Source organism: Mytilus californianus, unplaced genomic scaffold (genome assembly GCF_021869535.1).
Source record: "Mytilus californianus isolate M0D057914Y unplaced genomic scaffold, xbMytCali1.0.p SCAF_13, whole genome shotgun sequence".
NCBI lineage: Eukaryota > Metazoa > Mollusca > Bivalvia > Mytilida > Mytilidae > Mytilus > Mytilus californianus.
In genome coordinates, this window is record NW_026262615.1 from 9,086,470 (window position 1) to 9,113,307 (window position 26,838).

The 26,838-nt window shown below is 33.2% G+C and overlaps 1 protein-coding gene across 2 annotated transcripts in view; it reads left to right on the top strand.

Moving 5' to 3' along the window:
• Positions 1 to 274: 274 nt before the first annotated feature.
• LOC127723120 (uncharacterized) overlaps positions 275 to 26,838 on the top strand; it is a 33,859-nt gene continuing 7,295 nt past the window's right edge. The window contains exon 1 of one of the 2 annotated variants that reach the window (XM_052229614.1): positions 275 to 330. The gene's annotated coding sequence lies outside the window, so the exon portion shown is untranslated. Of the gene's footprint in view, positions 331 to 26,521; positions 26,642 to 26,838 lie in introns of those variants that run through there. The other variant, XM_052229613.1, reaches the window with a different exon arrangement.

The window sequence follows — 26,838 nt, forward strand, 5'->3', positions numbered from 1 at the left end:
GTTATAGGTTTTAACTTTTGAAATACTACTAAAAAGCTTATCTTTATACTTTATAGTGTACATTTGTTAATAAATTATCAGGTACCATAAACAAATATTTTGTTTTCTCACTGTACATTTAAACAAATGTTAAACACTTATGTTAACTATATGTCCATCTCATAGAAAAAAATTATGAGCCAATGCAAATTTTCCAAGACAAGTGTAGTTAATTTCCGGCCGAAAGGTTTTTTCTTTCGTTTTATTCTTTCTAAAATTGCAGTTTAAAATCATAGAAGTGGTGTAGTGAGCAGAGGTTATGAATGTACATGTATCTTCATTGAAGTAAAGGTAAGGTTTATCTTTTGCAGTAAAAATTATCAGAAATCAAATAAATATTATATATATATTCATGTACAACTTAACATAATATTTCATCAGGTCAAAGTAAATAAAACAATGTATAAGGAAATATGCCTACTGGTTTCACATAAGCAAAATATGGATATTATAGTCTAACTCAACATGCATATCACAATTTACATCTCACCAATAAAATAACGTTAGTGCATCTCCAGTTTTATATATTTTTTTTATAATGGTGATAATTTTAATATGTTAAGGGGCTGTAAAATGTATTCTCTAGTTAACTTGTATGATATTTAGTACAAAAAGGCAAAGAGAAGAGTTTTTGTTTACGTAAAATTAGTTAAATATAAAAAAGAAGATGTGGTATGCTTGCCAATGAGACAACTCTCCATAAGAGACCAAATGAAACAGAAATTAACAGCTATAAAGTCCATCATATTTTGCAATTAACCTAGTCCATATAACGGATTGATGTGTCTGCATGTGTGTCTTTTTATTAGCAAAGGAGCCGGATGTAGATTGTAAGTGTGGTCAATTTTACTGTCAAGTATTTGTGATAATTCGTATCGTCGTTTTTAATTTTATACCATGCCCTTTTCACTGTGTGTCCGTTTTTCCCAGAGGACCAAGATGTAGGTAATTAACATTTATTGTTAAGTTTTTAGTTACGCCAATTATAACTGTAACTAGCTTTTCCAATCATCACGAAGTATACCATGTCACATCTTTTGTTTGATTTTTCACAAAGGACCAAAATGTAGGTAGTAAGTATCGTCTAGTGTTAAGATTTTGATTCCGTCAAAAAAAACCTCCTCCAATCCCTTTCAATCATCACGAAGTATACCATGAGCTATTTATTGTTTGATATTTTCACAAAGGATTCGGATGCATATGATAAGAGTAGTTTATTGTACAGTCAAATAATTTTGATATACACAAAGGAGTCGGATGCATGTGTTTAGAGTTGTCTATTGTACAGTCAAATAATTTTGATATACACAAAGGAGTCGGATGCATGTGTTTAGAGTTGTTTATTGTACAGTCAAATAATTTTGATATACACAAAGGAGTCGTATGCATGTGTTTAGAGTTGTTTATTGTACAGTCAAATAATTTTGATATACACAAAGGAGTCGTATGCATGTGTTTAGAGTTGTTTATTGTACAGTCAAATAATTTTGATATACACAAAGGAGTCGGATGCATGTGTTTAGAGTTGTTTATTGTACAGTCAAATAATTTTGATATACACAAAGGAGTCGTATGCATGTGTTTAGAGTTGTTTATTGTACAGTCAAATAATTTTGATATACACAAAGGAGTCGTATGCATGTGTTTAGAGTTGTTTATTGTACAGTCAAATAATTTTGATATACACAAAGGAGTCGTATGCATGTGATAAGAGTAGTTTATTGTAGAGTCACATTATTTTGATATACACAAAGGAGTCGGATGTACGTGTTTATGATTGTGTATTGTACAGTCAAATAATTTTGAAATACACAAAGGAGTCGGATGCATGTGATAAGAGTAGTTTATTATACAGTCACATAATTTTGATATACACAAAGGAGTCGGATGCATGTGTTTATGGTTGTTTATTGTACAGTCAAATAATTTTGAAATACACAAAGGAGTCGGATGCATGTGATAAGAGAAGTTGATTGTACTGTCAAATAATTTTGATAACTCCTCCAGTCTGTTTCCATTGGTATGAGCGTTACCATGGTCTTGTTATTTTTCTTATCTGCTCACAACAGAGGTAAGTGAAGGTGGTTAGTTTCGTCTTGTCAACTGTTAAATGTGTTTGATAATAATCATGGTGCTCATAAATTCTCAGTAAGTAGTGTTAAGCATACCACGTTATTTATTATTTGTCCTGTTTCAAGATTAGTCGGACGTAGGTCGTCTATTGGTGTGTCAATTATCGTCGTTGACTCCTATTGCCTCGGGTGACAGATTTATAAAAGTTGTTCGAAACTTGTTTCCGAATCCCATATATGAATTACATGTAAACTTTTACTACTTCATTTTTTTATTTTTCATTAATAAATACTGTTTAAAATAATTGCCTTTTCAATATCATGAAGTATCCCATTCGATTGAATTTTTATCGTTTACATTTTTCTCTTCAAACAAAGTTGATGATGTGGAAGCTGCTGATACTTTTTGTCCTTTTTGGTTTTTAGCTCTTCATCTTTTTAATAAGCTTTGGATTTTCAAATATTTTGACCTTGAGCATCACTGAAGAGACACTGAGTGTCGGAATGCGCATCTGGTGCAGAAAAATTTATATCGTTTATGTTATTACCACCAATGGTTCGATGCCTCTGCTGGTGGACTGATAGTCCCCGAGGGTATCACCAACCCAGTAGCCAGTTTTTCGCTACTGGCATGAAAATACGGATTTTGTGTTATTGGAATTTCCTGTTACAAAATGTTTGAAATTACCTAAAGTTAAGGACTGTATCTCCCTCATGAAAAGCTCTGATTCCTTGCACGGCTTTGGCTAAACATTTTTGTCCTTTTTGATTTATAGCTCTTCATCATTTTAATAAGCTTTGGATTTTTAAATATGTTGGCCTCGTGCATGACTGAAGAGACATTGACTGTCGAAATGCGCATCTGGTGCAGAAAAAATGATACCGTTTATGATATTACCTTTGGGTAGTCCGTTTCTGTTTTGAAATTTATTGGCCTTGATCAGTACTGATGAGACATTTTTGACATTTATATATAATCTAAAATCAATTTTAATGGAACGCCTATCGTATCAGAGCAACAGGATGTAGTTTGCTTTATCGCTTGCTGTGTAGTCAAAATGTTTATAATGTCTGTTATAGGTATTGTGTATCATTTAGTGTATGTGGAGATTGTTATAGCTTTAGGAGTTGTATATACACATGTCTTTAAAGAATACTTGTGTTCAAATTTAGATGACACTGATAGTGTATCACTGAGATTGTGAACCATGGTACCCATGATAGCTTTGTATATAAATAATTAGTTTCAAGCAGTCAATCATGTAATCTATTAACTTCGTGATTACTCTGTCGGAGCACTTCAGATCACCCCCAGTTTTTGGTGGGGTTTCGTGTTGCCCAATATTTAGTTTTCTATGTTGTGTTTTGTGAATTATTGTTTGTCTGTTTGTCTTTTTGTCTTTTTTTCCATGGCGTTGTCAGTCTATTGTCGACTTATGATTTTGAATAGTTCTCTGGTATCTTTGTCATCTCTTTTATAGTATTAACAGAATTAACGAGCAGATACGAGGGCGATATATTTAGCATTTATAATTAGCCTTAAATAGCATTGCATGTAATTTGAGTGTAATTGAATAATTACCTGAACAAATTATCAGATTTACCAGACTAAAACTTTGGTAGAATAGACGTGTGTTTCACAAGACTCATCAGTGGCGTGAGTATAAAAAACGTTGGAAGACCACATATCAGGTACGAAGTTAAACATCTTAAAAAACAAACTTGTACCTAAAAGTTATCTGCTCAACAATGACACATGAATGACAAAGAAAATTTTATGTTACACATGTCTTATATTTTATGTAAATTACGCATTCCAATTGTAAGCACGTCATCATTGTATTAAGATGTGGTTTGACGGCCAACTAGGAATCTGAGCAGATAATTTTAGGGTACAAAAAATAAAATAAATCGTTATTTGATGTGACATAGTTACACCGGTAATGGTTGTATTCCAGATAAAAATAGAGTTTGATTTCTAACTAACATCACTAAGACTGAGTTTCGTTTTCCTTTAAGGTATAGTTATTCAAGTTTGTACACTGATGGTGGATACTTTTCGATTGTTTTGTTTTAATACCAACAAATTCATGTTTTCTCCGATTAACAAGTCTACAATCCTATTATCAGGAAGTTATTCTGCTTTTTTCTCAACTTGCCATTAATTTTGCTTTCAATAAAAGAGAGGTGACAGATACCAGAGGGACATTCAAACTCATAATTCATGGTAAAGTAACAGAAAATCTACATATATATCTACTGTCATAATTGAATTATACGTTTGTAGAAAATCAAACAAAATTTGAAACAGATTCAACTATGTATGCAACTGTAAAATATATTCCAATGACTTCCTGTATATTAGTCAAAATATTTTAAAGTTAGGCCAACATTTCTTCTTACGTGAATGTTTCAGACATTTTAAAAAAATGACACGCATAATTTTTATTGTGAAATTAAGTACGTCTGTTTCTAAGAAATATACGAAACTGTCCCTGTAAAATTGCGAAATAGTTTTTAGCATACGTCCAATGAATGAAGGAATGCATAATTTTACAAAATTGTACCCATTCACTATTTTCTATTAGACAAAGTAGTCAAAATTTTTTATTAAGCTGAGAGATCAAATTTGAATTAACTTTAATAGAATTGAAAAAAAAAACATAACTGTAGACACCAGTCACATGTCACCTTATTCGGTGTATGTCGTCACACATCAAATGATAATTATAATGCAATCATTTTGTATCAATGGTTCTGATTTGACGAAAAACAAGCGTAACGTTCTCTATCTGTCTGTAGCTTTGGAAAGTCGACATTTTCAATTCTGGAACAAATCGACATGCTATTTGTTCAAATATAAATAAAAAAACTCACATTTTTCACTTAAAAAAAATATAACATACTGAGGCTAACAACAAGGATTAAAACGCGATGTTCATATTTGATTCTAGAAGTATGCATATGACGTCACCTTGTTCAGTTGCCAAAGACAAAGTCATCATTCACCGGCATTTACGTTCATGAAATTTGTACTGAAATCAGGACTCAAATAGACTAATTTAATGGGGTTTTTTGGCACACAATTAGATATTACCGTATTGTACTTGAAGCTTGGCCTATGTTAAACTTGGTTTTACCGTCGCAGATATCCGCTTACCAGCTCCGCTACGCGTCCCTTCTAAATTTGCGACAGTAAAACCCAAATTGTATGTAGGACAAGCTTCAAATACAATAAAATTATCTCTTAATTGATCAAAACTGAATTGGTTGATAAATATTTTGTGTTTCTAATTCAACTCATTAGCTGCATGTTTTCACGGCCTTAGATCTTTAAATAAACGAAAAAACGTCTGGTCTGAAAATGTACAAATGTTTTCATATACACGATTGTTTATCTTTGACTGAGTGTGGATTCACATGATAGGTGATGCATGCATACAAAGAAACTTTTGATCTATTGCATTTTCTGTCATTTTGTAGCAAAACTCACGCAATTGGTTTTCTCTTTTGAAACGTTTTATATTTTGTAATACTGATGCCCTTTACAGCTAAATTTGCCAGCTATATGAATGGAATAATTTATCAGGTACAAAACGATAAGAAATACTTAAATGTATTTGACATGTTGTCATATGAACACTGGGAAATGTATGAATTAAATAGTAAGACAAGAGAAAGGCTTAGATTTATGATTCACCTACGTTGCGTTTCGACTTCCTTGAAATCATATTCATCAAGTGTTAAACACTTTAGCTAAGTGACCGCCCATCCTTGGTTTATACGAACAAAATCAGATAGCGTCCGTACAAGTATTTACAATGTTTTCATCAGGAAGTTTTTCTCTCTTTGTTTCAGTTTCCCTAAACTCCTACGTTTAATCAGTCAATTAATAGTGTGAAACAACACGCGAACATCAAGCGGTCCCAGTGATAAAAGGTTAGATAGATATCTTTGATAAAACACGGCAGGAGACGTCTACCCTGTAAACAAAACCTGTTTCTGTCTTTTTGAATTTCAAGGGATTACCTCAGTGTTTGTTTGTTATCAGATTCGTTTGTTTGTAGTCGATTGACGAGATTTAAACATCGATAACCTTCAATTACCTTAATATATCAGACAAGAAATATACGTGCCTGTACTCATCGAATACTAAAAGATCATAATAGAAAATGTATACCAACAAAGTATTTGTATGTAATTAACAATACAGTTTAATCAATGTTAACGTATCAATCACATATGATTCCCCTTATCAATAGCCTATTTGGAGACAGGTATACTTGTGATCAGCTTTTCTGTCTTTTCTTTCTTAAACTTTGTGTTGGTGTTTATACACCTTTGCAATTTTCTGTTATTTAGATGTTTATAAACTTAAGTTCCTGAGCTATGAATAAATACCCGATGTTAAACACTAGATATCTCCTGAGTTTTTATTGAGATTGGGTTGACCTTCTATTGACACGAACCTCCAATATCTGTTTTCATGAAACTTTTAATTTCAATGAATTTTAGACAGCAGTGACTAATTTTGTTATAACAGTTTTAACTAGACTAATGACATTTCATTTACCACACCAAAAGACGGACAGAAAGACAAGCGTGGTATGTTTTATATCCGGCATCCTGTTGTAGGATCCTAACAAATGTTAATGCAGAATTTTTATCAACAAAATTATATAAGAATATTAAATGTTAAATTGAACACATCGCCACATCTTTAGAAAGTTTATCAAACACATGCTTATAAGAAATAACAACTGCGTTAAATCTGTTATACGTATGAATAAATGACTGTACAATTTTCACAACTTGTTTGGATTTAAGACACTTTTTTTGCAGTTTTGTTTTTTTTGTTGGTATACTTTATTTTCTATTGTTATGCTTTTTTGTGTTTTTCTTAGGGGGAATGGTGAGAAGGGGGAATGAGGGTTTGAATAAAAACAAAACTGCAATGAAAAATGCCAATTATATTTTCTTTAAAAAAGTGAAATTTTTCTCGGAATGCACTTTTACCGTCTGCTCATCAAGTATGGCTTTCTTTATAATCTTGTTCCCATATAAGCCTGGTATATTTGACACGTTTTTACTGCACTGATGAGACCGATTATGGGACATGCTGAACATGATGCGTCATGTTTACTTTGGTTATTTTGAGTATTATTGAGTATTATATAGTAACAACACAAGTACATGCTACTTGTAATGAAATATTGCGCAAAAACAATATATTTCAAATTTGGAAACCTTTGTAGTCGTACTATTTTTATGTATATGATGTGTATTGAATACTGGAGTATAAGTGGTGAAATTTATAGTGTGTAAAATGAGTTAGCATGAATATAGCTATACAAACTTGGCACCAATACAACTTTTACAGTTCTGATTCAACACTTACACAGCAAAAAGTGCAACGCATGTTTTACGTACGTTTTAAATAACGTCTGTAAAACGTACGTTTTACGTATGGAATACGCATGTTTTAGCCAACATGCGTTTAACGCCTGTTCCAAAACGGGTGTAAAACGCCTGTTTAGAAACGGGCGTAATACATCACGTACGTAAAACGTATGTTTTATAAACGCACGTAAAACATATGTTTTACATGTGTTTTACGTGTGTTTTCATTATATATTTTTGTGTTGCCGATCTTTTTTTCTCAAATTAAAACTTATTTAACATCAATTAAACATTTAACTTCAAGAGAATTTCACGTCAAATTGGTTAGGTTATTTTTTTCACAATTTATTTTCCATTGCTTTTCATTTTTAAGAGCATATTTATAAATAGTGCATAAGCTGATAAAAAAATAACAACAGCATACTGCAAACATGAATATTTGCATAATGATTAAAATTATCAGTTCATGCTAAACCTTTTAGTACAACATCCTCCTTTAAAAAGCTATTGTATGTATTATTTAAACTTAAAATTTACACATTAAATGTACATACATGTGAATCAAGAATTTTAAAAATGCATGTGCAAATTTTCAGGTGAAGTTATCTTATTGGCAATCATACCACATCTCCTTATTTTCATATGAATCAAAGAAATCAATGTGAAAAAGTAAAACATTTGTTTTACATGAGAAATTTCACACAAATTTTAAACATATAAATTACCAATTTTTATTCCACAATTAAAAAAAATTATCTTTTCAAACTGTCCTTGTTTCTCAAGATTAATTTTATTTTACTTAAAAGGTATAGTTACAGAGACATACAAGTACATGTATAATGTACAACTGTATCACAATGTATGTCTGTGCATAGATGTAATACCCATTACATCTATGGTCTGTGATACTAGTATATATAAATAATCTTATTAGATCTTGTTGTTTGGTAAGAATCATTTCCACCAAGGTTAGATGCAACTGCTGAGTCAATGGGAGTTAATTTTAAATAATATTTTTTATAACTGATTACAAATCATACTCATATTCATATAAATTTGTTTTATTTCTCATTGCCTTCCCCCTTTTAAATTATTGAGCAGTTAGAAGATGGCAATGAGACTTTTATTTGTGGAGTAAAGTAATGGGGAAAGAATGGCCAGAACACTGAAAATATATGTACTACCATAACTACAAGAGACTGTCACATATAACATGTATAATACAATATATGCCCCCCCCCCCCCCCCCCACCTATATATGTATCTTTATGTCTCTGATACTGATAGTGATAGCCGTTAGTTACTACAAGTTAACACCCCCTTACATGCTTAGCCTTACCCAATCCTGAACTTATGATTAAGCAACTGGTTTAATTACCATTTTAACAATATTTATACACTCAGAACAAAAGAAGTTTCACTGTTTGATGTGGGAAGCAAAACAGAGAGCATCCCAACTTGGATCTTTTTTTCTTCCAAAGGTATAAATTGGTACAGGGGAGCGAAACATAGCCTCTACCTATAAGTTTTTACATGCAGAGAAAATTAAAACACGAACACAATATTCTCTTTGACAGTAAATAATAATTTGAAAAGGAACAAGTTACCAAAAATTTAAGGACACTCAGAAATTATCAGCAAATTTATTAACATTATCAGAGACATATAATAATTATAGGTAACAATTGAAACTATTTAAAAGATGTCTTTGTTTTTCACAGATGCTATTAAAACCTCTGTGGTCAGATAAATGCATCAGATATTTATAAGTCATTATGAAATGGAGAAATCATCATAGCTTAAGGTTTTATTCCAAAATATATTGGAAATATATTTTTGTTTTTCAGTAAGCACCTCCCCTAAATCCGCCTTTGGTTTTTCAAATCTATTCTCATTTTACCAGAAGGGATCAGAAGGACATGTGGATGTGATATTTGCATGGTCTTATATTAATTTATTTTGTTTATAATCACAGTTAGTAAATATATTTCTGGGGGATGGGGGGGGGGAGGGGGGGGTGAATGTTGTTTACGCTGACTGGTCTTCTGACTGACGGTCTAATATTTGCAGTAATTTCTGTTCAGTATCTTTATATGTATAAATTACTGGATGGTCATGAAAGTGAACTGGACTGAAAGGCAAAAAAATGTTTCATGTGACCTCGAGCCCTCTTAAATATGAATTATTTAGCAGAGGCGGATCCAGCCATTTTTAATAGGGGGTTCAGGCCCAATCATGGAAAAAAAGGGGGTGGGTTCTAACCATATGTCCCCATTCAAATGCATTGATCGTAAAAAAAAGGGGGGTTCCATTCCCCTTCCCCCCTAGATCCGCCCGGGCACTTTTTAATTGCAAATACTTTCATAATTTCTGCACATTCGCCAATTGTCTTTACGCTCTTTCGGAAACTGAAACAATTGTTATACTAAAGTTTCATGTTTTATTAGAAATATGAATAAAAGGAGATATGTGGTTAATACGTAAATGAGACCGTAACCCCCCAAAAAATAATTGCTATTCTTTGTTTTTATCTTTATTCATTTTGTCTCAATTAAAATCGAATGAGTGTGTGATTTTGTAAATAATTCCTAATACAGTGGCGTAGAGGGCATACGCCCCCTTTGATTGGAAACTTATGATACATCATTTTTAGCATAAACTCTGCCAATGTTTTGGTCTTCTACAATGTCACCCCTTCCAAAAAAAATTGGACGCTTCTGTACCTATCATACACATGTAAATATTGATCGTAGGCTCAGGCTTACTGCGTGGAAAAAGGTACAAGGTCTCAATGTAGCCAGAATATTACCCAAATTGGCATTTTTTTGTCTTAACATTAGGCTATGGCTTTGATAGTCAAACATCAATCTGAATCTCAACTTTATAATTTTTTGGTTTTAGGGGGTCGTTGTTTGAACCCCGTGTCCGCCAAGGGATCAGCGGCATCGGGAGCATACACCATTTTTTTAAGCTATAAGATTATGTTTTTTTAATTTCATTAGGAGACGATCGACCATTTGAAATGCCAGTATAGAAAAGGAGGATTTATTTCAGGATAGATATTTTTTTTCATTTGTTCCTACACTTGCTTATTCCAGTACCCCTTACTTTCAACTTTTTGCCCTTATCCTAGAAACATGCTTCTTGATCTTATAATTTGCCAATATATAGATACAAGAAGATGTGGTATGAATGCCAATGAGACAACTCTCCATCAAAGTCACAATTTGTAAAAGTAAACCAATTAGGTCAAAGTACGGTCTTCAACACCGAGCCTTGGCTCACAACGAACAGCAAGCTATAAAGGGCCTCAAAAATTACTTGTGTAAAACCATAAAAATGGGAAAACCAACAGTCTATAAATCTATATAAAATCGAGAAACGAGAAACACTTATGAACCACATCAACAAACGACAACTACTGAACATCAGATTCCTGACTTAGGACAGGTGCAAACAAATCATGTGCAGCGGGTTTAAACCTTTTAAGCGGGGGGTCTAGGATGGAAGTTTGAAAAAAGGCAGGACAGGAGTTTTCAGTGAAAATGGCAGGATGGCAATTTATGTAAAAAAAAGACACAAGATAAACGAATAACAAAAAGGCAGGACCGAAATAGAGTGAAAAATAAAAAGGCAGGACAGAGATTGCAACTAAAAAAAATGCAGGACAAAATTTTTCATTTTTCATCCTAGCCCCCCTCCCCCTAAAAATAAATCAAACGGTAGCTCCCTAAGTATCCTGATGCTTTTGACAAGTATCATGATTAAAAACATAGGGATTGTTTAAAATCATAACGATGGAAGAACTATAATGATGGCCGTATCGTTATGTTTATACATGAACCCCACTCATACTGTTTTGCTAAGAATGCATGGGTCCTCATTTCAGAATCTGGGACCGTGGGGCCGGGCTTATTTAAAGTTATGTGTCTTGGTGTGTATGTATTCAGAATTATATAAAGTTAATAAGAATGCATCTACAAAATAAAAACGGAAGGGGGTTTGCAATTTTTGCCAAAAAATGTACCTATTTTAATATAACATATTCACTGAATTTCAGTACCTATAGTTATGTTAATATTAAAGAAAGAATGACCTGTACCAGAGACATAAATATTTTTATTTAATCGCGCAAACGTTGATTTTTTTTTTCGCGCAAACGTAATGCGCCGGTGTATATATGTCTCTGCCTGTATCCTTATATACAATACTTGAAATATGTTTATATGTAAATATAACTGCACTTAATCTGTATCATCACTCATAATTCATAAATATACAGCTACCATCAAATTTCTGGAGTTCATTTTGAGGGGGGCTTAAAAACATGAAATCCCGAGGTCCCGAATTTAAAGAAATTTTAATCCCGACATCCCGAAATTCGAAAAAAAGAATTCTCGGATCCCGAAATCCCGAGCTTAAAAACACCCGATCCCGGAGTCCCGATAAAGGTCCGACCCCCCCCCCCCCCCCCACCCCCTTTTTCATTTTGGAACTTATTTGAAATGTGAACTTACAAAAGAATACAGTAAGGTTCCAAATATCACATTTATGTATGTGATATGTAGGTCATTTTTATATAAAATCTCGCAAAATTATGACCGATATTTTTAGCACATCTCCGTTTACCCAATAATAGGGGGAAAACACGTCAAGATGCACGGTGCAATTTACCTATAAACGTTATTATCAAATGTTTATTTTTTATCGAGATTGCCAATTTCCGAGTCCAGTCTGTATTGTCTTGAAAATGCAGTATTTACAATACTAAAAACATTAAGACTTGATTAATAAGTTAACGGAATATAGAAATAATGAAAATGCTTTGAACAGCGGGAATCCCAGTTACGTAATAGTCCGGATTCGGTTTTCATTTTTAAACGCCGGAAAGATCTAGATGTTATGACGCAGACGACACTAAGGACGCTGTGCCCGATTGTTCATTAGAAATGTTGTACCTGCTATACAAACATACACGGACATTTGAATGCAAACATTGGAAATGGCATAAAATAAGCAGTCCAAGCTGAGGCGGAGTGTTTAATGAGAAGAAGGTGGCTTATCAACTTCAAAAATGGGGACGACTTGTCTTGTGAACAGAACAGCCAACCAAACGCAACAAGAGGCAGATAATTTATTTTGGTAAAAAATTGGGTAGATCACTCAAATCACTTAAACAAACACACTACATTCATTAAGTATGTTGAATGCAATGTTGAAACGTTGTCAATCAGCGTTTCCATATATTTATATACAAACAAACAAACATTCATAACAACAAGACCGTTGAAAACGATGTCAAGTCCGTTCGTCCTTATGGCATGATATTTTCGCCATGTGTTCGTTCGCCCTCCTTTTATTTTAAAATAAAAAAATATATATTCAAATGGCATTAATGTTTTATAAACTGAATCAGATATTTATATGAAAAATAGTAGGGAGCAACCTTCAAAGGGGGGTAATGGTTTTTGTCAAAGTCAGAAATTATTTCCATTACTTATCAGTTATATGAAAAGCCTAGTCCAAATAATGAGAAGGCGTCACAGAAAAAAATTAAAATAGCCTTTCAAGACGTCATAATTATTTGGACTATGAAAAGCCCTGTCAAAGCCGTAAGTCTTGTCGTAACTTGGCGTAAGTAAACAATACATAAGGAATCTGCGCTCCTAGCAATGGTGAAAGGTAATATATGCTATGTAACAACTTGGACTATATATGGATATCATACACATGATCATAGGCGGATCCTGGGCGGGGGGCCCAGGCCCCCCCCCCCTCTTCTGTGGGAAAAATTTTGTTGATTATATAGGGAATAACTGAAGCATGACTGGAGCCCCCCCCCCCCCCCCCCCCCCCTTTAGGTCACTGAGTGCCTCCTTCCCTCCCCCCTTATAAAAAGTTCTGGATCTGCCACTGATGATTTATATGATTATATCAGATTAGAAAAAATGCCTTCATAATATGTATAAGGCCAAATTTCCCTACCTACCCTATATTTTTAGCGAAGAAATAGCCTACCTTAAAGTTTTTTGGGGTATTTTTCAATAAGCACTGTTAAATCAAAATTTCTCTCCCATATACATGTAGACTCAATGTAAAAAAAAAATTGTAAAAAAAAAAAATCCCTACCTACCTACCCTATTTTTTTCAAAGATGTTGTAATAGGAAACACACATATTATTTTATTTGGCCTTGGCCTACTAGTATCTATCCTGATATAATTAAATGATAATAAATCTCAATAATAGACATATTTCTTGCATACTACCTTATATTAACCACCATAATCCTTGAAGAATATTAATACATTGAAATGTAAGAAAATGCACACAGTTTCTACAGTCTTCGCCAAACTATTTTGGGGTTTGTCTGAATGAAACAGAAATTTTACGTTTTTCTACTAAAAACATTTTGTCGTCCTGACAGAGTTTGGGATACACTGACTTTTCCGATTTCAGACAGACACATGAAACTGGAGAATACTATTTGTATGCCAATCACTGTAGCAAAGGGGGTATTAAGTTTTGCCCTTGTCTGTCCTGTCCGTCCGTACATCCCCAAAATTGGGTTCCGTTTCCTAACTTTAGTTTGCCGCAACCAAATGTTATAAAACTTATTCACTATGCTTATTACCACAAAACACAGATCAAGATCAGTGGCGGATCCAGAGGGGGGCGTAGAGGGCGTACGCCCCCCGTTTGCTTGCACTTTTTTATTTTGTAAAATGATTAATCAGACTAGACTTCGTGAACTTTGCCATTTCCCGTGTATTTAATTATCATGCGACAATTAATTACTTATAAAGACATTTTTCGCTCGTATTTACTGTAATATATTAATGATTATGTCAAAGTCATGTGATTCTCTACGGTGGAGTTGACCAGTTCGTCGAAAAAAACGTCACTCAGTCATTTTGAAATTCAAATTACAGTAACACATTGCTTAGAGGATGACAAGCATGACGCCTTCAAAGCGACAAAGTATTGAGCAAGAACGTATTGACTTCTATTTCACAATTCCACCTAACAGAAAGTAAAACTCTATTACACTCTCATGAAAAAAAAAAGTTCCACAGCAATATTATTTACCTACCAAAACATGTTTAACCCCACACGCCCCAGCCCATTAATAACATTGCTGAATAGTGATCCCCAGCCAGTAAGCTCTAGATATAGATTTAAAGTCTAAGGTACGGACCATTTGATCTGAGGGGGCAGTCTGAGATATTTTAGAGAAAAAATTATGACCCTGATTTTTGCCTTAAACAAAAATTCTGGCCGTATCTGGATTGAAAACAATAATCTTGTCCACTTTTTTGCTATTTGAAAAAATATTTTCAACAGAATTATTTAGCATTACATGAACATGATGAATAAAAAACGGGCGTAATTTTTTTTTGGGGGGGGTTGCATGTGAATCCCATATCTGACCGGAATGTCTGTTTCACCGAACTGATATACTGAATACTTTTTTCAAGGCCCGAATGCAACCTGCATGCTGGGTGTGGCCTATATGTCTCCATGTGTCGACCATCATTCACAACTTCATTGTCATTTCCGACTAATTCGTAGCCTTTGGTTGATTTGGAACCCCTCACTTCCCTTGTTGGGTAAAACATTTCAACCAAACATTTGGATGAAAATTGCTTGTTTGTCTTTCTTCGTGTCGGTTGTATTGTAAATTTCATTGAATAGCCGAATATCTTGTTTACAACAAGAAATCTGTGAGGTTATGCTAACTAACCATACAACAAACGAGAATTTTCCATGTCCATTCTTTACTGACAAATCCCACATCAAATATATAAATTAGTACATAGCTTTGGATCCATCCAATCATTTCATAATAGATAATTGATGGAGAGAATACGGCACCAAAAATGTCCAACCCCACACTTTAAAAATAAAATGCATTTTACACTTATTTTATGTTTTTTAGCCAAAAAAAGGTCCAAAAAAATTTTTCGACTCGCTCCGCGAACTTCAATACTACGCCCCCCCCTTTCCAAAATCCTGGATCCGCCCCTGAAGATCAAAATTGGGTGGCGTCACCTTTACCGTTCATGAGTTGTGTCTCATTATAAACAAAAAAAATTCTAATTTTTTTGTTTTCCTAATCTAACTTAAGTTTGTCTTTACTAAATATTATGAAACTTAAACACAATGCTTATTACCACAAATTGGGTGGTGTCACTTGTACCGTTCATGAGTTATGCCCCTTTTATTAAAAAAAGGGCTGAATCTGTAGTTTCTGTTCTTTAACTTTAGCATGTCTCATACAAATGTTATGAAACTGATGCTTATAATCACAAAATAAATCCTTCATCTGTATGTGGAAGATGACTCGTGGAGCAATGAAAATGACAAAAAAATAACAGAAAGACCTGTTCATGTGTACATGGTGTAAATCTACAAAACTGCAATGCCAAAAAGCCACCACATTTTGAAGTTTAAACCTTTTTTAGAATTGTCAAATTGATATAAATCTAAAAAAAAAGTACCATGCTAATATCAAAATAAGGAGATGCAGCATGCCATGCAATATGAATGCCAATGAGACAACTATCCACCTGATGGTCACATCAACGCATCATGTCATTATCATGTGACCATCAGAGTGACATCAACATGTTACTTAGTACACATGTTCACCCACTGAACTAACTAGATTGAGTATGCTGAGATAGATTTGATGTACAACATAAACATTATTGTTGGGACTGGTAAATTAAAAATTGTAGTAATTTAACTAAGCCACCATCTATTTTAAAAATAAAGTAAATTTTGTAAAAATATTTGCAGATTATGCTAATTATTTGTACATGTATATATATATGCATTAAAATAAATTTAACTTTAAACTTTTTGTAATTTTTCAGTGCCAATCACTCTTCCAACAACTGAAATTGGTAAGTATTAGATACAGTATTGTAGCAAACAATCATAAGCAGTCGCTATCAATCATGTCAATTTGTCATGTAAATTCTCATTTCCTCTTGGTGATTGAAAAATGTATGTCATTTTGCCTTGCATCAGAGAAGGGAAAAAACATTATTAATAATTGGACATGCTGTTGCTTGCCAAGGCCTTGTGTTGGCAGGTCAACAATGGTTATTAGGTTGGCTCAATGGGAACCACTACTCATACAGGTCAATAATGTTTGGTACAAAATGTACATGCAGTTGTATAAGAATTTTAACCACTTATGAGGGTCTGGATTGGGTTTATAGATTAGGGTATTATGGACACAATTACAGAAAAAGTCCAATAAAAGAAGAGGGTTCCAATATGTCCCCCCACCCTTTTGGCAAAAGATAGAGGGCAACTTTTGAATACAAAAAATTATCTACAAATACCTCCATACATGTATGGTGGAAATGGGTCGGTCAACTCTTATTAGGATAAATCAAGTGATTTTTAACAATTTATTTGGTTTTTGCCCATTATCTTAAAACTTGAATAGATAGTGAGAAACTATGAATAGCAAAAATGATCAAAAAGACAAGATCAACATATAGGCCATAAGGTCAAATAGCTGAAATGAAAATTACCATAAAATCATGATTTTAGCAATTTTGGGAAAACTTGCTATAGTTGGTCGTAAGACTTAATATACTGAAAAACTGTTGTTTAACTCCAAATTTGATTGCAAAGTCTACCAATACCATAACTTAACAGCGCAAAAATTGTCTATCAACTCCTTCCATATATGAGTTGTTGATCTTAAAATGAATGATCATGATGATACAGAAGAAATAAAAGGGACATTCAAAACTCATAAGGCCAAACAAAAAAGTATGTGTGTTTACTGTACCCCTACCTACCCTAATTTTTATCCCCTACCCTAAAGTTTTTTTGACCATTTTTGATTAAGCACTGTTAAAGTCACAATGTTGCTCCCATAGACTCAATGTAAAAAATATATTAAAAATAAAAAAAAGTCCCTACCTACCTACCCTATTTTTTTTCAGCATGTGGCAGTAAACACACATACTTTTTTGTTTGGCCTAAGTGGAAGAGAAACTGATGTCTTGCAAAAAAAAGAAACAACCAAAAAGTCCACACATCACTATTTAGAAAACTTATTATAATAGACTGAATAACATTAACCCACCAAAAACAAGAGGCGACATGTTTAATAACAGATGCACAATGATTCATGTAGGTGAGCCACACGTATACTATTTAAAGGCTGTAACAGTTAAACATGAACCATCTATTTAAGGGATATAAATTTCTAAACTTTTTTTATATAATAATAATTTAATTTTGGATGTAACACGTCTTCCAATTGGCTGACATTGTTTTGTTTATCAGCTCATAGACATAATTTTGTCATGTGACCTTGATGTCATCAACGTTTTTTCATGATTTACTCCGGTTTAAAATGGAATTAAGAATTAAATTATAAGAAATGACTGTAATATTTTTTCTGTCTATTCTAAATAACAAAAAAAATGTGGTGCACACTTAAGAAATAATTCATGGGGGCTTGAATATATCGTGATTTTACCACGGGTTGGCCCTTTATGACAAATATTTTACCCTGAGCGATAGCAAGGGGTAAAATATCGGCATAAAGGGACAACCCGTGGTAAAATCACGATCTATTCAAGCCCCCATGAATTATTTCGATTCTAATAGGACAAATACGGCAATTGTTTTGGATCGAAGCGCTCTAGATGAAAGCATTATTTGCCGTTCCCATAAATAAACGCACTATTAAATTGACGTAAAAGACCGGAGCAAACTGAATAAATGACATGCTTAAACTATTTACAATGACATATTTAGATAGGTTTGAATGAATCTAAATGATAATTGTATTTATATGTCTTATTTGGAAACAAAAATGGCTTATATAACACATTTTAGCATCGTTTGTTTACGTTTCCTTGTTATGATGATTTTCGGTTTCACAAGCGTGTATTTTCCCGTAATATGCTTATATTCTTACGTCATCGTTCTATGACGTCGGGTAGCTCATTCATAAAAAAGCATATGACGCGGGAGTACGATCGGAACAGCCCAAACAATATATTCATATTTTACCACGGGTGTGTACTCGAAGCGTTTGAAGAACGTCATGTTAGAATTTAAAATAATCCACCACGCGGGTTATACAGTGTGCACCACAGTTTTGATGTTATTTCTTCATAGACAGAAAAAATATTACAGTCATTCCCTAAATGTATAAACTATTATTATTTTTTCTTTCTTAGGTTTGTCAAATATGTTCGTTGGTGTATGATCAGATCTGCATTATAGTATTAGTATTAAACAAACTGTAAAGAAAAGAAAATGATGTTTTAGGTAAATATAGATGACACATAGGAAATATGGAGTTATTCAAAGACAATTTCCAAACATGTCTACAAAATTTTTCATTAACTATATATATTAAATTAAACTGTATTTGGTGTGTCAGATGATGTGCATTTCTGTCCGGCAGAATTAATCTGACCTTGGTTCGTCGTCGTCTGTTAACTTTTACAAAATCTTCTACTCTGAAACTACTGGACCAAATTTAACCAAACTTGGCCACAATCATCATTTGGGTATTTAGTTGAAAAAATATGTCTGATGACCTGGCCCGCCAACCAAGATAGTCGTGATGGCTAAAAATAGAACATAGGGGTAAAATGTAGATTTTGGATTATCTATATTACTAAATGAATAGAGTTGAAATTGGGTGTCGCGTTTTCTTCTTTCACATAAAATCCACGGATATTGTTTTATACCACAAAGGGGTAATGACCAGCGTAGTTTATTATGTGTTCATTTCAAGATCTTTTGGGGGGTATTTGGGGATTAAAATCGCAAAAAAAGCCAGTTCGGATTGACCGTCCTTCACAGCGTTCGGCTCTGAAATTTACGTGCTGTCATCATTTCCATCATTGCAAGCATGCTCATTGCATGTCTGCCCAGCAAAATTAAATTTTATTTCGTAGCAAATACGGTATATATTGACCTTACTGAAACACTTTGTGATACGCTCTCAGCAATTTAACAACAGATTTTTACACGTCAAGAGCTTTTCCTTCCGGGGAACAGCATCAATTCAACATGAAAAGGTGGGGATTACTTCGGTTTTTGGTTAAAAATGGGTACAGAAGTGCGGCTGAAACTTTGAAACCAAAGCATTTAGAGCAAGTCTGACAGGGGTAAAATTGTTCATCAGGTCGAGATCTATCTGCCCTGAAATTTTGAGACAAATCAGACAACCCATTGTTGGGTTGCTGCCCCTGAATTGGTAATTTTAAGGAAATTTTGCAGATTTTGGTTATCTTGAATATTATTATAGATAGAGATAAACTGTAAACAGCAATAATGTTCAGTAAAGTAAGATCTACAAATAATGGACCACTTAAGGAGTTATTGACCTTTATAGTCAATTTTTTACAATTTTAAGGAAATTTTTGTAATTTTTTACATAAATCTTCTGCTCTGAAACTACTGAGACCAATTTAACCAAACTTGGCCACAATCATCATTAGGGTATCTAGTTTACAAAATGTGTCTGATGACCCGCCTACCAACCAACATGGCTGACATTGCTAAACATAGACACATAGGGGTAAAACGCAAGTTTTGTCTATTAATTTTTGAAACTAAATAAATAAGAGAGAATTTGAAAGGAGCAAAAATGTTCAGACTAATAAGCTCTACCAATTGTCCATATACGTCAAAACTGTTAGATAAATTCTTATAGGATCATTGCCAATAAATGACAAATTTAACCATTTTTTTCTCATTTTTATTCAGTCGTATATTGTTATCACGTCGTCGTCGTCGTCCGAAGCTATTTGGTTTTCGAACACTAACTTTAGTATAAGTAAATAGAAATCTATGAAATTTAAACACAAGGTTTGAAACCACAAAAGGAAGGTTGGGATTGATTTTGGGGTTTATGGTCCCAACAGTTTAGGAATTAAGGGCCTAAAAAGGGGTCCATATAAGCATTTTTATACGACCGCAAAAAAATTTTGTGGTCGTATATTGGTATGACGTTGGTGTCGTCGTCATCAGAAGACACATTGGTTTTCGCACTCTAACTTTAGTTTAAGTAAATGGATCTCTATGAAATTTTACCATAAGGTTCAATACCACAAAAGGAAGGTTGGGATTTTAGGGGTTATGGTACCAAGAGTTAAGGAATTAGGGGCCAAAAATAAGCATTTTTGTAGCTTCCAGACATAACTTGTGTGTTAGTGTATGGATCTCTCTGACATTGTACCACAAGGTTCCATATCTCAAAGGGAATGCTGGGATTGATTTTGGGGGTAATTGCCTCAAAATTTTACGAATTAGAGGCCAAAAGAGGGGCAAAAAACAGCATTTTTTCTAGTTTCATGACAATAACTTGTATGTAAGTGTATGGATCTTTCTGAAATTGTACTTCAAGGTTCCATATCACAAAGGGAAAGCTGGGTTTGAGTTTGGGGGTAATTGCCCTAAACGTTTAGGAATTTAGGGCCAAAAAGGGGCCAAAAAACAAGCATTTTTCTAGTTTGCAGACAATAACTTGTGTTCAAGTGTATGGATCTCTCTGAAATTGTACTGCAAGGTACCATACCAAAAAGGGAAGGCTGGGATTGAGTTTGGGGGTGATGAATCATAAGGGGGTTCACAAAATTTGAGGAGTTCCTTTTTTTTCCTTTTTTTTTCTTTAAAATTTTCCATTTTAAATTGGTTATTTCTGATTTATATATAAAAGTATATAATAATGATATGGTTTGAATAGGTAAATTAAAATTTGTTAAGTTCTTTGACCACATTCATTGTGTGTCAGAAACCTATGCTGTGTCAAATATTTAATCACAATCCAAGTTCAGTGCTGTATCAAGCTTGAATGTTGTGTCCATACTTGCCCCAACTGTTCAGGGTTCGACCTCTGTGGTCGTATCAAGCTGCGCCCAGTGGAGCATTTTATTCTAGTTTCCAGACAATAACTTGTGTGTAAGTGTATGGATCTTTCTGAAATTGTACCACAAGGTTCCATACCAAAAAAGGAAGGTTGAGATTGATTTTGGGGGTTATATGGCCCTAACTGTTTAGGAATTAGGGGCCAAAAACAATACTTTTCTAATACTTTGTATAAATTGCTTATTTCTTGAACAATTTCAATGGGGTTTTATTCTTGAATTCTTGGGGCTCTTTAATATGCTGAATCTAACCGTGTATTAAATTTTTGGATTTTGGGCCCAGTTTTCAAGTTGGTCCAAATCTGGGTTCAAAATTAAACTTTGTTTGATTTCAACAAAAATTGAATATATGGGGTTCTTTGATATGCTGAATCTAACCTATATTAAGTTTTTGGATTTTGGGCCCCGTTTTTAAATTGGTCCACATTGAGGTCCAAAGGATCCAAAATTAAACGTTGTTTTATTTCATAAAAAATTGAATTATTGGGGTTCTTTGATATGCCAAATCTAACCTTGTATTTAGATTCTTAATTTTTGGTCCCGTTTTCAAATTGGTCTACATTAAGGTCCAAAGGGTCCAAAATTAAACTTGGTTTTATTTTAACAAAAATTGAATTCTTGGGGTTCTTTGATATGCTGAATCTAAACATGTATTTAGATTTTTGATTATGGGCCCAGTTTTCAAGTTGGTCCAAATCGGGGTCCAAAATTAAACTTTGTTTGATTTCAACATAAATTGAATATATGGGGTTCTTTGATATGCTGAATCTAACCATGTATTTAGATTTTGGATACTGGACCATAATAGGTAAATGTCCAACTTAAAATTTTTAAGTTCTAAGACCACATTCATTCTGTGTCAGAAACCTATGCTGTGTCAAATATTTAATCACAATCCAAATTCAGAGCTGTATCAAGCTTGAATGTTGTGTCCATACTTGCCCCAACTGTTCAGGGTTCGACCTCTGCGGTCGTATCAAGCTGCGCCCTGTGGAGCATTTTATTGACTATTACCATGAAAACTATGACATTTAGAAAGAAAATTTTTTTTTTATGCCTTATATGATTTAAATTATAAAAGATAAATAAACACTTCAAATCACAAAAGTGGTCAGCAAGGTAAGATCTATTAAAAAGTCAAATTTTGCCGACAGAGTTAGTAGACTGTCACTCTTCATAGAAGTAATTGCCCTTAAAAGGGGATTTTTTTACCCTCTATTGTGTTTTGAGCAAAAAGTAAAGAAGATAGAGAGAAACTAAACAGACTAAGAGATAAGTTTATACAAGATCAACAAAATAAAGATTTTTGTCATGAAGTCTATTTTCCTCCACAATGTTGTAGAGTATCCTTTGTTTGATATGCACGTAGACCAAGATGAGCGAGACACAGGCTCTTTAGAGCCTCTAGTTTTTATCAACTCTACAGTTTTCGTTGTTTGTCTTTGTGCTGACTGCTATCGTGTTTCTTTTAGTTGCAAGACTTTTGATGTGACCTCATATTTATGGTTCATTTGTCAATATTAAGTTTTTGTGGTTTGGTTGGTTTCTCAGATACTGTAAGCAATAGATCACCTGTATATATGGTGTATGGTATGTTTGTAGGATGTACATGTCTGTCTGGTAGGTTTCATCTGACCTTGAACTTTCATCATGGTTCATAGGACAATGTTAATTTTTTGAGGTTTGGTCTATTTCTCAGATACTATATGTATTACTATAAACAATAGATCAAATATATTTATTGTATGGAATATTGTAAGGTGTACCCGTCTGTTTGACAGGTGTCATCTGACCTTGACCTTATTTTCATGTTTCATTGGTCAGTGTAAGTTTTCATGGTTATGTCTGTTTCTCAGATACTATAATCAATATATCAACTATATGTGTAGCTAGGAATGATTGCATGGTGTAGGTGTTGTCTGCAGTGTTCATCTGACCTGGACCTCATTATTATGGTTCATAACGATAAGTCAATGTTCAGATTTCTAACTTGTATAAAAATTAAATTAAAAGATATGGTATGATTGCCACTGAGACAACTCTCCACACGAGACCTTACAGCCTTCAAGAATGAGCAATGGTCTGTTACTCAGATATGATATCAATAATAGGCTATATTTGGTGTATTGTGTGACAGTGATTCACTGATATATATCAGACTTTTCAGTTTTGAGATAAGAAGTAAAGCAGTTGAGACACTTCAGTGTCTGCACTTGTGTTTTTAAAAAGCTTAGGACATATCTTGACAAACATCTATATATATTCATACTTTGTTAATGTTATTCCATTTAAAAAAATAATGATTGCCCACCAAAATACATCTTCTTTTGTTTTTACATTACAGATGCTGTAGAAAATTTTCGAAGGATATGTTTACTGATTATGACCAACAGGATTATATCATCATGACCATTGGAATCTTACAAGGAGAAGTGCAAATAAATGAAGGAATTCATGTGCAAAAATTATAATATTGTAAACAGGAGAACAGTCTTAAATAATACTAACAGTTAAACAGTTTTGTGAACAAGAGTCCAAGAGCAAGGCAGAGTAAACTTGGAGTGTATATATGTCAACCACAAGTACATTAAGAACACATAATGCTAATGAAATAAGAACTATGGTACACATTTTGTATGATTGTAAATATCTCATCCAAAAAAATGTAGTTGTTAAATAAATAGAATTGAAATAACTAAATTTGTAAGGTTTATATGACCATCATATTTTGAGGTCTTTTTGCAAATTCTAACATAGAACCAACCAACCGACGATCAATCCATCCAAATCACAATTGTGGTGAACACAATTTCCAATGACCAACAGAAAAAGATGATGTCTTATCCTAATACATGTACCTTCTCTTCTTCAATTGGCTTAAGCATAATCTATTCTTTTCAGTAGATTATATTCTGAGTGTAACATAAATATACAAGAGGAGATATTGTGTTTACGTCAATAAGACTAGCATAAAAACCAAGACATCTTTAAGGTAAATAGTCCATTCTAAATGGTAATTGATAATCTTTCTCATGAGGGTTTTTTCATGGATTTAGGTTTATGAATTGAATATAGATCATTTGAATAGGATGTCATAAAATATTGTGCTTCCATTCTAATTGTAAGATAGCACACAGTAAATGTATGCCTTGCCAAAAACAGTTCTAGAAGGGAGGCAATCAAGTTTGAAAAGGACAGACAACACCATCAAATTTAAATGTAGTCATTTTGATTTCCAACTAAATACTACAATGATATAATCATTAATTTATAGATGTTTACTTGAATATATAAGTAAAAAAAAATCAAATTGTTAGTGTTTACATTAGAAAAGACAAGTATAATATATTTAAGGTATATCCATTACCAACCAGAAAAAAAACTCCAAAAAATCATAATGTATTTGGGTGTTGTGGACAACAAAAAAACATGTCAAACAGGTAAAATGTTAACAACACCATACAAAAAAAAAACATTCATTAAACTGGTGTAGACAACAACAAAAAACCAAGCATATTATGGGTGCTGCAGAAGAAAAAAACCATGTCAAACAGGTGTTGAAGACCAAAAAATATATGTAAATACGGGTGCTGAAGACAAAAAAAAAACATACGTAAAAAGGGTGTTGAGGACAAAAAAAAACATACGTAAAACGGGTGTTGAGGAAAAAAAAAACATACGTAAAACACATGATTTTCTAGAAATTAACAGGCGTTTAACGTGCGTTTACCCGTAAAACGGGCGTTCTACGTAATCATTTAACGCATGTTTTACGTTCACGCACGTATTACGTGTGTTTAACATACGTAATTCATACGTTTCAAACGGGCGTTTTACATGCGTGGTCCTCAATATGCGTTTTACGTACGTTTTATAACATACGTAAAACGCCTGTTTTACGCATGAAAAACGGGTATGCAATTTTTGCTGTGTACATAAGTTACAATTATAATCAGAAGATTCCAGCAAACTAATAAATAAACAGTTTAAAAACAGAAAACGTATATCAAAGAATAACTATTAATACGTGTAGTATGCATTTAGTTTCAGAATAGAATTCAGGAAGTTTTACTTAAAACCACTCTACTGATTGTAAAGGATTACTATGTTGAAAAATATGTCTAATTATCAGGAATTTTAACCAAGAATTACTTTTAAAAGATAACTGTTGTTTTTCCGTCTGATTTCATGTACTAATTCAGCGAGTTTTGTTTGTTTATACTTTAAACGATTTGACTTGCTTTGAACTGACATAACTTTACCGTTATTGATTTTAATATAAAATGATGTTGATTATTGTATAAAAACAACTATTGAAGTCCTTGGTTTGATGTGTTTGAGCTTTTGATTTTGCCATTTGATTAGGGACTTTCCGTTTTGAATTTTCCTCGGAGTTCAGTATTTTTGTGATTTTACTTTTGTCTTTATATATTTATTCTATGGTGTATTCTTCATGTTCTATGCTTTTATTGGGGGTTTTCATAGTTCAAAGTATGACATAATTATCAAGTTTTCACAAAGATTATGAATGACACTTTATAAAAAAACATGCTTTGCTTTAGTATACCTAAGCATGGAAAACAACTGGAACATAAATGATACGTTTCGCTATGGTTGTAATAACCATATTTTGACTTTTAAAATCCATAGTTTACGGTGTTTCCTGTCAACACTTATAAATATAACGTATGGTCCTTCTTTCTGTCTTAGGCTGTTTATCACGTCTTTACAAATAACCCGTTTTTTAAGTCTGATTGATTCTTCAATCTTGGAAACATGATTTATCAATTAGTTTTCTTTGGCTGTGAGCTTCAGTAACCATGAGTAGTCTTAGATCGGTACTTGTGACTTTCTTTAGTTGTTTTTCACTCTGCTTATTGTCTAATTGGTAACTCAAGCCATTTCTAATTGAGTTTTTACACCATTGGCCACTGTTAGATTGAGGGTTGAGCGGTCACAAGCATGTTAAACCTAGATTCATTCTGTATGTGCTTGTCCCAAGTCAGGAACCTGAAAGTGAACGGTTGTCGTTGGTTGCTGTCGGTTCTATCTGTAATTTGTTTATTGTTTTGTCATAAACACTTTTGTAGAAAATGGTGGATTAAACCTGGTTATATAGCTAGCTAAACCTCTCACTTGTATAACAGTCGCATAACATTCCATTATATTGGCCACAATGTGTGAACAAAACAAACAGACATAAAAGGTAAACATGTTAAAAATAGAGGTACAGCAGTCAACATTGTGTTATAATCTTAATCACTATAAAAACAAACAAATATGTCAAAACAGAAAAAAAAAAACGCATAAAAAGCTCATTAAATATATCAGGCTGATAACGATTCGCATTTCGTCTACTTAAGAATTATCGATGACGCTCAAATCAAAACAGTTGAAAGTTCA